The sequence below is a fragment of the Atractosteus spatula genome, chromosome 12 (genome assembly GCF_055471065.1).
Source record: "Atractosteus spatula isolate fAtrSpa1 chromosome 12, fAtrSpa1.hap1, whole genome shotgun sequence".
NCBI lineage: Eukaryota > Metazoa > Chordata > Actinopteri > Semionotiformes > Lepisosteidae > Atractosteus > Atractosteus spatula.
The window spans coordinates 16,029,137-16,041,418 of record NC_142717.1 but is presented as its reverse complement, the minus strand read 5'-3'; the positions used below and the strand labels follow the sequence as shown (position 1 = coordinate 16,041,418).

General features: G+C 37.0%; 1 long non-coding RNA gene across 1 annotated transcript; it reads right to left on the bottom strand.

The window, feature by feature from the left end:
• Nucleotides 1-3,010: 3,010 nt before the first annotated feature.
• On the bottom strand, nucleotides 3,011-7,052 carry LOC148822717 (uncharacterized). Its single transcript, XR_016093870.1, has 2 exons — nucleotides 6,583-7,052; nucleotides 3,011-6,184 (listed from the first exon to the last, which is right to left on the bottom strand). It is a non-coding gene; the product is annotated as an uncharacterized LOC148822717 (long non-coding RNA).
• Nucleotides 7,053-12,282: the final 5,230 nt, after the last annotated feature.

Below are 12,282 nucleotides of genomic sequence, written 5' to 3'. Positions count from 1 at the left end.
GGTTTTAAGATATCACTGTGATGTTCAGTGCAGTGAGGTGTAGGATGCAATGAATTAGCTGTCATATACATGAGGAGATATTAGGCTAAAAGAAAATTATACCCAGTACCTCCCTTTTTATTTATTCCATATAGGAATTTTAAAAAGCTATTTTAAAATCTATACTATTTATAATCTTTTATAAATTTATGAGTGAATTAGTGTTGCGGAAGCCGTGGAGAGAGACCGCCGAGACGGGAGGACCCTATAAGTAGCGGCAGGAAAGGAGGGGTTCGGTCCTGGCTCAAGGTATCGGGCGGAGTCGGAACGAGACATAAGCCCTCAGGTAGTAGACGTCCCAACCAATCCCAATGCCGAGCGTGGAGGATAGAGAGACCCAGAAATAAAAAGCCCCAACAACAAGACACACCGGAAGAACAAGTAAAACACAGGGAAACTAGGAACAGGACAGACCAGGAGTGTCCTCTAGATGTAGAGGGTGTGACAGTACCCCCCCTTCATGGGCGGCTCCTTATGCCCAAAAATAAATGAACTCCCCTCACTGGGGGGAGGAAAAACCTCATTAACTGAAAGGAAACCTCCGGGAGTCCACAGCTGAGAGCTACCCCCTATTCCAGGGTAAACACAGGTCGTGGGGGCTCCGGAGGAGGGAGACAAAAAAACAGACAAAACACGTAAAAAAGCATGCACAACAAAAAATAAGCCCTGACGGAACAGGGGAACAAACAACACATAAAAATGACTCACAAAAAATAGGGAGACCAGGGGGCATGGAAGCCCAGACCAGAGAGACTAGGGGCGTGGGAGCCCGGGACAGGGAGACAGCGGGCATGGGAGCCCAGGTGGACAAAACACGAGAAAAAAAATCACACACAAAAATAAACCCTGACGAAACAGGGGGACGAACAACATGAACAAAACCAGGAACACAGGGAACAAGAAGCTGGGTAGGCCATGGAACCAGAAACCGGGGCGGCTGGGAAATCAGAAGCCAGAAAAAAGGACAAGAGAGACCAGGACCAGAAGCCAGGGCGGCCAGAAAACAAAAGCCAGGAAAGAAGAAAAGGGAGACAAGAAAATCCTACCTTTTCTCACGGATTTGTTACAGTCCACATTGTCTCACAAGGATGGTGTATGCATTGATGGGGCTCCTAATAATGAAGTAGCAGTAAGTTTTTTACATATTCATGGTTCAAGGTGCTCTGATTTCTTTTTAGACTCTTCACTTCAGATACCAATTGCTACATTTTATTTTTTAAAAACTACAGTGCTGTTTTTCTGATTAATCATTATTAAGGTACGAATGCTATGTTGATGAAATCCTCTGTAATATACACACATTAAAGACCTTTGGATCAACAGCAGGTTCCTACTTTGCCATTCTCAATTCTGACATCAAACATCTTGTCAGCATGCACTCTAAAAGCCATATGACTGCATAAGGTGTTGAAACATTTTTATGTTTTGAAACATTGATCATTACAGTATGTGACTTCTTAACAATAAAGATTTGTATTGAAAACAACATCGTCAATTTTTGCTCTTCATTGGCAATTTGGAAAGACCCATTTGCAAGTGTAATATGTTCTCCCCATGTTTATGTGCTATTCTTCTCACAGCCCAAAGACATACTGGTTGGTTAATTGCCTTTTGGGAAAATTGGCCCTTGTGCTATGTGTGTGTCCTGTCCTGTCCTGTCCCAACATTGCTTACTGAGACTGTAACACTGACTTGGATGAAATAGTTAGAAAATGGGTAGATAGACTACTACTGTATATGTAATTAAATGTAAAACCTGTGGTGAGCAATTAAGTGCAAAGTCCAACATTTTGAACAATACAGGAAAATACTGTAAATAAGTTCAGTTTGAAATAAGTTCTTACCCTTAAAACTTCATTATTTCCTTTCTGAAATAATGTTTTCTTGAGTGTAGCAGGCTAGAAAACACTACAGTGTTACTAAATTATCAACGCGGAAGACTGTATAATTTATATTGCAGACTGTATATTGCCAATACATAAGATACTGCTCTTCTCCAGAGGAAAGCTCTTTATATAATGGTTCACTAATCCCTTCGTGTGCAGCAGTTGACTTTCATCATGGCCTCCTAACAAAGTATTTGTTATAAAATAACAAGACCTGTACTCTAAAACCAGGCACATGGGCAGTAATACAGTTTTATATTTACTATTGTTTTCTCATTTATATTATTGTGTATCTTTTCTTTTTGCAAACTGTGACAGAGTGTGCTATGACAACTTGCAAAGCATAACTTTAAAAAATATTATTACTTCGTAAAGACAGTAAAAAAAACATTATCACAGTATACCACCTTAATTTGTACTGAGATGAACAACAACACATATGCTCAATTTGAAATGCCTCTTGGGAAGTCTTTTCCATGAATACTTAAATTGTTTACTGAGGGACTGAAATCTCCAAAGGACAGGTGATCTCACTCACATTTAAGGACGGAATACTGTAAGCAGCAGCTATGTGGAAGCAATAGAACGAAAGGGTTCCAGAAATTTCAAGTGAAACATTCCAGTTACCAATTTACTCTAATTTAATTTGTAGAAAAAATAAATGAAACCATGATCAGCTATAATTGAAGGATTATTTACGATACACCTCAACCCAGTGTATGACTTTGATAATCCAGTGCATGACATTTGAAAGATATTGCCAGGGTCGTATAAGTAAAAGCGTATAGTTTTTTCAACATTACAAAAGCAAACAATCTGGTAAAAATGAAATTAGAACGGAAGTAATGCCAATGTGATGAATTACATTGAGGTCTCATTAGGGTTGTAAACTAGCAGATTTTCCAAATATTGTTTGAATGTATTTGCTTAAGAAGTTATTAGGCACTTATAGTTCTTGATTTCTTAGTCTTAGTGAAACAATAAACAGTAAAAAAAACATTAGTGGATCATACAGAATCAAACAAAACAGAGACAGTATGAGAAGTAATATCAATTTGAGGTGCAACAGAGAAAGAGGTATCACATGGATTCACAATATTTATTATTTACAAGAAAATTACACCTTATTTGTCTTAGACATTTATATTTTTTCTTTTTATATATTTATCTTAGACATATTTATAAGACATTATTAAAGACAAACACCCCAATAAATATTAACCTTACACAAAAAAATTGTGTGGAATATTGGACACAAAGGGTGCATTGCATCTGGATTGACTGTATAGACATACTGTAGCAAATTTCAAATCAGTAACAAATATAATGAGTGAAAGTACAGAATAAGTGGAACTAAAGTCGAGCATTAAAAATGTCTTTTGAAAAATACATTGGAGTTCAATTGTCTTTTTTGTGTTACTACAGAAGAGCAATTTTAAAAGAATATTAGAATATTAGGATATACAGTTGAAAGACAGGTGTATTTAACCTCCAGGGACTCAAACTCTGCTCCACAATATTGACGCATCTAATATTTACTTAATTTATATACATGATGCTAGCAAAAATTCAGCAGGGACCTGTAAAATTCTTATTTTCAAAAATATTTAAGGACCATGAATTTAGCTAAAGGAATAATAACTAAGGTTGGGAGGAATGATAACAGCCAAGTTCAATTGGACTTGGCTGTCAGTACTTTGCAATCATTCCCGATGTCACCTCCTCACCTAAAAAGTTACAAATACAATGTTATCTCCATCTCCCTCACGTTTTTCTGCATTCCACCTCCACCCCAGTAACTTTGCAGTTACCCTTTTGTCACTCTTCACATTGCAGTCCTAGACTCCTCATCCTACAGTATAGCCAGGAGGCTAGCCAAGAGGGTTAAGACAAATTTTGACTAAAACACTCTATAACCTTTTCACTATACTTAATTCTTGGGTGTTGTTATTTTTAGTAAATAATATAATGAAGCTAAAAATTCTGTAGTCATAGTGAAAGAACAACAATAGTGGAAGTGAAAGTACAATGTTTGTATACATTTAAAAATATATGCGTATACCAGTAAATGAAACATTACTCTGTATTTTTCTTATATTTACCTGAAACTGTCTACAATTTATAAAATCCAGACACTCATGTAACATTACTAATGAGAAAATACATGTTTATATCTTAAAGCACAGTAAAGCACAAGAACAATTTATTACAGTCCTATCATAGAATTGTATCATGGCTTCCCTCTCACATTCGCGTCTTTTAATATTCTTTGAGATAAAAGATGGTTTGTCTCTGCAGAAGGAAGAGCAAAATACCACACACAGTATATATGCACATGTATGTATTTTATTATTGACAATTATAAAACTTTGTTCCTAATTCTCTTAAAGTTTACCAGAATTCAAAATTATATCCACAGGATTTTTTTTAGCAAAATTGTTTTTAACCCCATTCTTCCTATATTGTAAAGAGTTCTAATAATATTAGGGGCCTTTCATACCATAACCCCAGACCGATAACACATGTGACAGGATCTCTTCTGAAAACTACCATTAGGTGTTGAAACTAGCAGTCTTAAATGATACTGTTTCAAAGAGGCCTTAATATCCTAAACAATTATATATTTTGCTATTGTTGAGTGTCCCTGTTCTTGAGAGCTGTATTTTTTGTATTTTCTTGTTTTTTTGTTATTACTTTTGGTGTTATTCTTTAATTAATCTGGGTTATGAGTTTACTCAGAGTGTGTTTTTTTGTATTGCACAAGAGAAAACCACCTTAAATTACACTTAAAATGTCTTGCTTTTCCAGGGTATCCCTTCTTCACAATAATCGTTTCTATACTTCAAATCATTATCATCATTTGCTGTCTCAATCCATCTGTAATTCACATTCACCTGTGTGAAAATGGCATGGTAATTCTCCAGACTCTCAACTAGATAGATGCACATACACATTGCTCAATGTGGTATAGGCACATATTAAAACTAAACATCATAATTTATATTGTACATTTACCTTTGAAGAAAGTCATGTTGCCACTGTCGTGTTGATCTTTATCCAACCACCAAAATTAGTAAAACAACAGTGTAAAACCCAACCATAATAGTATACACTTCTAAATATTTTTACTCAAACACTGAAAATCTTTTTAAAATTATGTTTAAAACTCAATAAATACTAAATGCAAAACAGGGTAAAGGTTAAAAACAGGTTAAAACTCTTTGGCTACTGTCCCTTTCAAAATAGTCAGCCTTGTCAGTAAGAGAGCTTGGGAGTAAGACAATTGAGCACCTGTTTTATGACAGCAAATCCTTTACAATAGTGCAATTCTACTTAGGTTTTTTGATTAAATGAAAGGATAAGCTTAATAAATTATGTTAAATCATTCAGAAAAAATAACTGATGCTCAAATAGGATGTTTGTTATTTTACATAAAAGGTCAGTATTAATTAACACTATTAATATTAACCCATATTCAAGGCTACAAATATACAGAATCCTAAGACATTACAGTCAATTAGCCATTGATGGTTTCCCTCAAACAGTAGTCTTATACCACATTAATAACTAAAGAAGCCAACATCCATGCTACCATTCACTTTCTTTATGAGTTCTGAATCACAACAACAACAATTCAACTTAGCACGCAGTGAACTACTGTACACCGCAGAGTACAAAACCACTAAAACCCCTGGAGACAAACTTTCAAATGAGCTTTCAATCATATTCTTAGATAACAAATACCACAACAATGATTTAAATCATTCAATATTGAGCAGGTATGGACTGAGAATTAAATGTAATTTCAATTCCAGAATGGATGGTTTATAAAACTTCTAAAAAAAAACATTATTCCTTCATCTTGGTTGACACATGTCTGGGTTGAGAGGAACTGGGGTGATGACTAGTCTTTGACGCTAGCGTTGCTGCCTTCGAAGAAATTGTTGTTTGCAGGTAGTGTTGCACGCACTCTGCTCTTTTCCTTGAAACGTCCTGAACGGGAGATTTTCAAATTCCTTCGGCAAGTCTTCTCATTAAAAACAGGCTCGATGTTTGAGTCTTCATAATCTTGCTCTTTTATTAAATTTTGGTGCTGATTCTCCCGCGAGTCCGAAGACGACGTAAAGCCCATTGACGTTTTGTCCTGGGTTGTTTGAAGTTCCGGATTCCCTTCGTACTGGGTGGCTGGGTCCTTGTTTTTCTTTCTGAGAGTGAAGGATTTCCACCAGCTACTTCTTTCTGCCATTCTTCGGTACCACCTAATAATAATAATAATAATTGCCGTTACACTTTTAATATTTAAGGACAAACATTAGTTTTAGATGGCAGAACGTGGTACGATAAAAATATTAAGACAATAATACAAAAAGCTATTGAATGGGATTCCAAGAAAAGGTGTTTATACTCTCACTCGAAATAGACAAATATTGTACCTTTCATCCGTCGTTCGCCACAAACATGCCTTATCTGATATCTTAAAATCTTGAACTTCAATTAATGCAGTAGATTACTCGAATTAAACAAGTAAATTCTGTGGTTATGATTTAGTAATTTTTCAAACTAATCTTAATTTAAATAAGAATACGCGAGAAACTCTCATTGTAATTATTCATATCTTTGGAATTCATAGCTTTTATATTCGTGCAGACTTTCTTACCTAATAAAACCAGGCTATTCAAGCTTGTCAATTGAACAAAACCCAATGACAAAATAAAATAAAGAAAAATCCCATGAAGCAAACTTTTTTGTAGCTATTAATCCATGTGTTGCTCCCGTTTAAGCGTTTAGTTGATCCGTGGAGACGTATCAGTGACTGAAATCCTCTATTGTAGTGCCAAGTTCACTTGATGTCGACACGCACCTGTTTGAGCATGATAAAAAATCATAGACGTATTATTAGAAGATTAGTTCCCGGCTTGCGCTAATTTTAAATGTCACTTCATGAAGAAATCGTAAGCCTTTTTTTCTGTAGAACTGAAACACCGTAATAGGAACATTTGTTGAAAAGCACGTTTACAGAATGTTGGTGCTGTTTTCTGGACCTACTGGATTCCTACTGGAGTTATGCGATAGGGAAGAGCACACCTTTGTCCTCTCCTATTTACAACGTCAGCAATTTCACTGCACGCAGGTGTGCACTGAGTCCAGGTAAGACTGATGCAGGTAGATGAAGTAGGCGGAACGATGTTTCTAAGCAACTATCCAGCAGCTCTGTTGCTACATAAGAGCAGTATACACAACACACCTTATATCGGAAACAAGGAAGCAAAGCCCGAAACATAAAAACATAATGTCTCTTATGTAAATTTTAATTGCTAATGCTGAAAATAGTAGCATCATACAACCGTAAAAACCTATATACTGTAATCTACACATCTACAGTATTTAACCATACACTTACAGATACTAAGGATAAGAGGGTATTTTAACACTTGTAATGAGAAAAATGTATTTCATTTATTCCAAAGCAACTGGAAGTTCAATTTAAAATATGAAAGATATTTATTGTATGTCATATCTAAAAATAAAGACCAGTGATATTAAAAGCTGAAGTTTTCAATATCACCTAAAAATTGTGTATTGCTGACACCACATTGACCCCATTGCATCACCTTAAAAAAGTAAATCTCATGTTGTCTGGTGCTTTATATTTACATTAATAACAATTTTGTATCTGGGGTCTGTTGATGAAGTACTTACAGTATATGTAACCCAGGACATTGGTTCATACTGCACATCTTCTGTAACAAATGAATTACAGTAATAATGATTCCTTGCATTTTTAGAACTATTTTCACCCAAAGGAATCCCAAAGCAGTTCACATACTGTATAACAGGGAATAACATTACCCACAAATAAACCGTAGCACACTTCTAGCTAATGTGTGGCAATCAATATGCTTCAGGTGTGTAAATCAGGTGTCAAAATAAGAAATTGCTTCTTCACTTCAATTTGTAGGGAACTATGGATAGACCAGATTGTGTAAAAGTGGATCTTAGCCAGGACACAGCATAATACTATTCTTACAATCAGTGCCATTTGATCTTTAATAACAGTGTAGTCAAGACCTTGGTTTAACATCTCATCCAGAGGATGACCTTCATTCACTCACCATTCAATCTTCGAGTGGAACATTTCTTAATGTATGGACAGCCAATATTGAATATTATTGATGATGGTGCAGTTTTAAGTCCTTTAATTATTGACTGGTGTGGCAAATGGTGCAATGGTGACAGAAAACACCCCCCTGAGTGTCAGTGAAGGGACTGCAATGTTCCTTCTAATGTACAGTATGTGTAATGGAGTGTTATAATGGGAATGAATTATTTTTGTTATAAAAATGTAAGCACATATAAATATTGCTTTTAAAATATAATACCAAAATATCAGTAGCCATTAAGCTAAGTAAAGTTAATTTTTAAAGCTATGCTAGGTTTAGATATATAAACTCACAGTTTTCTTAGAGTAATTTATTTTCTTTTTAGACTAGTACTATATGTAACTACTATAGTTACAGATTAAAGAAATCAAAGTTTTGGCAAATTTGGCAATTTGTCTCAGAATTGACAGAAATATTTTAACTTACTTTTAAATAATAAAAGTTAGAATTTATCTTTTCTTGGGGATTTTCTCTATATAACCATTGTGATACGTGGAACCTATAAATCATTTCAAACATTTTATAGTAGGTTCTCACAAAAATCTTTTTATATTAAGTCTTACATGTAAAATTATAAATATAAAATTAATTGAGGCAAAACAAAAATAAGACATAAAATGTTTTTAAGTGTCATTAAGTACTTTGCTTATTCATTTACAGCTATAAACAGTATGTGATGTACCTGTATATACAAAATACATCTTTTCTAGAAGACGGTTCAATCAAAATAGCCTTCTCACCACAGCCCCTAAATGAATGTAACTCCACATCTCCAACAAAGTTGTCCACTACTGTATGTGTAATAATGATTGTTAGTGAAATTGTAATCTAAAAACATCTAGTGTGTACTCATTCATAAATGTCCGCTCCTTGTATCTTAAATTTGTTAACTTGCAACTTGTTTGGATTAATTGATATCCTTTAGAACTAACAATTAGAATTGTGTAGTTGAATTATATAAGACTTTCTATAAATATGTGAATATCACTGCTGGAGAGGAAGGATTCTTTAACTATAGTTCTCAGAATAGGTAAAGTGTACTGTATGTTCTGTTTAAAAAGCATTACAATGTTTCTTTGTAGTTTTTAATATGCTGTCAGTTTATTAATAGCACAAAGCTACCCAACAACAAGCACAGAAACTTTAACAATCTTGGCATGACACGCCTGACTGAAACTCAGAACGCTGTCGGTTTCCAGTTCAGTAACTTTGTTTATTGTGTACACACAATTTTTCATTCATGTTTCGAAAGAAGCTTAACTGCAGAATACTATACAATCTCCAGCCCCTGAGTCATCTTTTGGTACGCATAATTACAATTCTGTAAAAAAACATGGGACTGGGTAGAGCTGAAAGGATCACAAAGGTGTTTAATAAAATTACAAAGAATGGCAAACCTGAAATTGTTTTGTGGTAAAATACAGATAAAACAGGCCTTATGTTAATAATGAATACATATATTTCAATTTATCATCAAACTAGCAGACAAAGGAGGCTCTTTTGTGGTGTGGCTTAAGGACCTATATATCTTTGAAGCCTCTAGACAACTAATCGACACTTCTGCCTACCTCCCTCTCCAACAGGACCCTACCACTGACTACCAAAAGGAAGTGGTATCCACCATCTCCCTTCTTATCAGCAGCAAGGAGATCCTCCAGCTGAGGCAAACCGGCTCATCATTGAACATCCTAAGGTATCTCAATTTTACCTCCTCCCCAAAATCCACAAACTGGACACCCCTGGAAGCCCTATCGTATCAGCATGCAACTGTCTGACTACTTACATCTTGGCCTTTCTCGACAGCCTCATGAAGTCTTCCCTCATACATCAAGGACACCAACCACACGCTCCAACTTTTTAATGATTTCCAATTTCAGGGCCCCAAATGCTACATTTTTACCGTGGATATCATATCTCTTTACACCGTCATTCCCCATAATGACGGCCTTACAGCCCTCAAGCCACGCGGGACAAATGCACGGTGCTTGCTCCACCCACCCACACCCTGGTACACCTTGCAGAATTGGTTCTCACACTGAATGCATTCTCATTCAATAACCTTTTTTATGAACAGGTTAGTGGAGTTGCTATGGGCACCAGAATGGGACCCAGCTATGCCAATATTTTTGTTAGCTGGGTAGAAGAACACTTCTTTGCTCCCTACACTGGCTATGTCCCTGACCTCTACAAGAGATACATTGATGACTGCATTGGTGCCGCCACATGCTCTAACGACCAGCTTGAGTACTTTCTGCATCACTTCACCAACTTCCACTCATCCCTCAAATATACAGTTAACATATCTTCCACTACTCTTCCGTTTGTAGACGTCAGCTTCTCCAGTAACTACCCCCGACTCTCTACTTTGGTCTATTACAAACCCACTGATTCACACAGCTATCTTCTATACAGCTCATTTCACCATGCTCTCCCTTTTTCACAGTTCCTTTGGCTATGTAGCGACGACATCGATTTCCAGAACCAAGCCCTCAAAATGTACTCTTTTTTTCATCAACAGAGGATACCCTTGCAGTGTTATTGACAGGGCCCTTGCCCGAGTCAAAAACACCCCTTGGACCATCATCTCAATCAGGAACTCTTGCTGTAACAACAGCATTCCTTTGGTGCTTCCCTAACACCCCAACACACTTCCTGTCCCCAGGACTATTAACGACAACTATTCAATCCTACAGGATGATCCCTCCATTGGGGCCCTCTTTTCTGACCACCCCATCATCTCATATCGCCGACCACCTAATCTGTGTAACCCTCTTGTTCACAGCTCTCTTGACCGCCCTCAGCAACCATCCACACCAGGCACTTTCCCTTGCAACAGAGCTCGCTGTATCACCTGCAAGTACATACTGTATCTAACACCACACTCATTCAAGGCCCCTCAGGACAATTCCGGATCACCCAGATGTCATCTTGTACCTCCAGCAACCTTATTTACTGTATTTCTTGTAGTTAATGCTCAGCCATCTATGTCGGAGAAACAGGAAGGAGACTTGGAGATCGCTTCAGAGAACATTAGGGCTGTGAAGATTAAAGATTTCTCCAAGCCCATTGTTTCTCATTTCACCTCTGACGGCCATGATCACACTAATCTCTCTGTCTGTGTTCTTAAAGATGGTTTTCCTAACTCATACATCAGAAAGACTACAGAAACTAAAATTATCCTGTAGCTAGGATCACGCCTTCCCCCTTCTCTCAACTACAGACTACTTTTCTTCTAAATTCTCTCCATTCATTGTAGGTTTCATTTTACACCTCTATTCCCCCATCCTGACTTCACACCACCTGACTGGCCACTCTGTCTGTCCCTTGCTCCTGCCTCTCGCTCCTCCTCTCTCCCTGCTTTTGTTCTCCTGCTACATTACCTTTGCTTACTGCCCTGTCTTTCTCACACCTGAAGAAGGCTCCATGGCTGAAATGTTGTGTTCTTTCTTCTCTTTTCAGCATGAAGTAAACCTATTACTTGTTCCTATTTCAATATTCAATTTATGTACTGTAAGATGACCAGGGGAAGGGTCATCCAGGACAGATATTTCAGGAACGATCTGCTCAATATACTCGACGTAGACCTGACCAAGATGGCCACTAAGAGAAACCAGCTGACCCGCAAATGGAAAGGGCTCAGTCCGAAAAACAATGAGACACAGGTGTGTCTCATCAAGAAACAAAATATATATGCCCTGGAAACAGTGAACCGGGTGGAAGCCAGTAGGTGAATGCGTTTTGGAGGAGATAGTGGAATTCGGTTGGTGTTGGTACAGATCTAAGTATAACGGATTTATGGAATAAATAAAGGATTACGGTTTACGGTTTGTGATTTGGATACGGCGCGGATTTGTGAAACTTTACGGACTTTGGAATTCGGACTGAATAAGGATTGAGAGAAGGGATTGCGGACTGGCTTGGAAGACGGACGAACTGGAGAAATGGAGAAAAACTCCACAAAAATTAAAGAAGAGAGTGTGGTGTGAGTACTTTTGTCTCTATTAAATAAACCTTTCCCCCGGAGGCACCACAATTGGTGGAGGATGCGGGCAACCCGCTGATTGGGACTATGAAATTGTGAAAAAAAAGTTGATTTTTTTTCTCTTTTGGTTTCTGTGTGAACTCTTGCTAAGGAAAATGGAACAATTGATACAACAATTATCCCAAGCCACCCTAACCCAGTTCCAGGCTTTAAA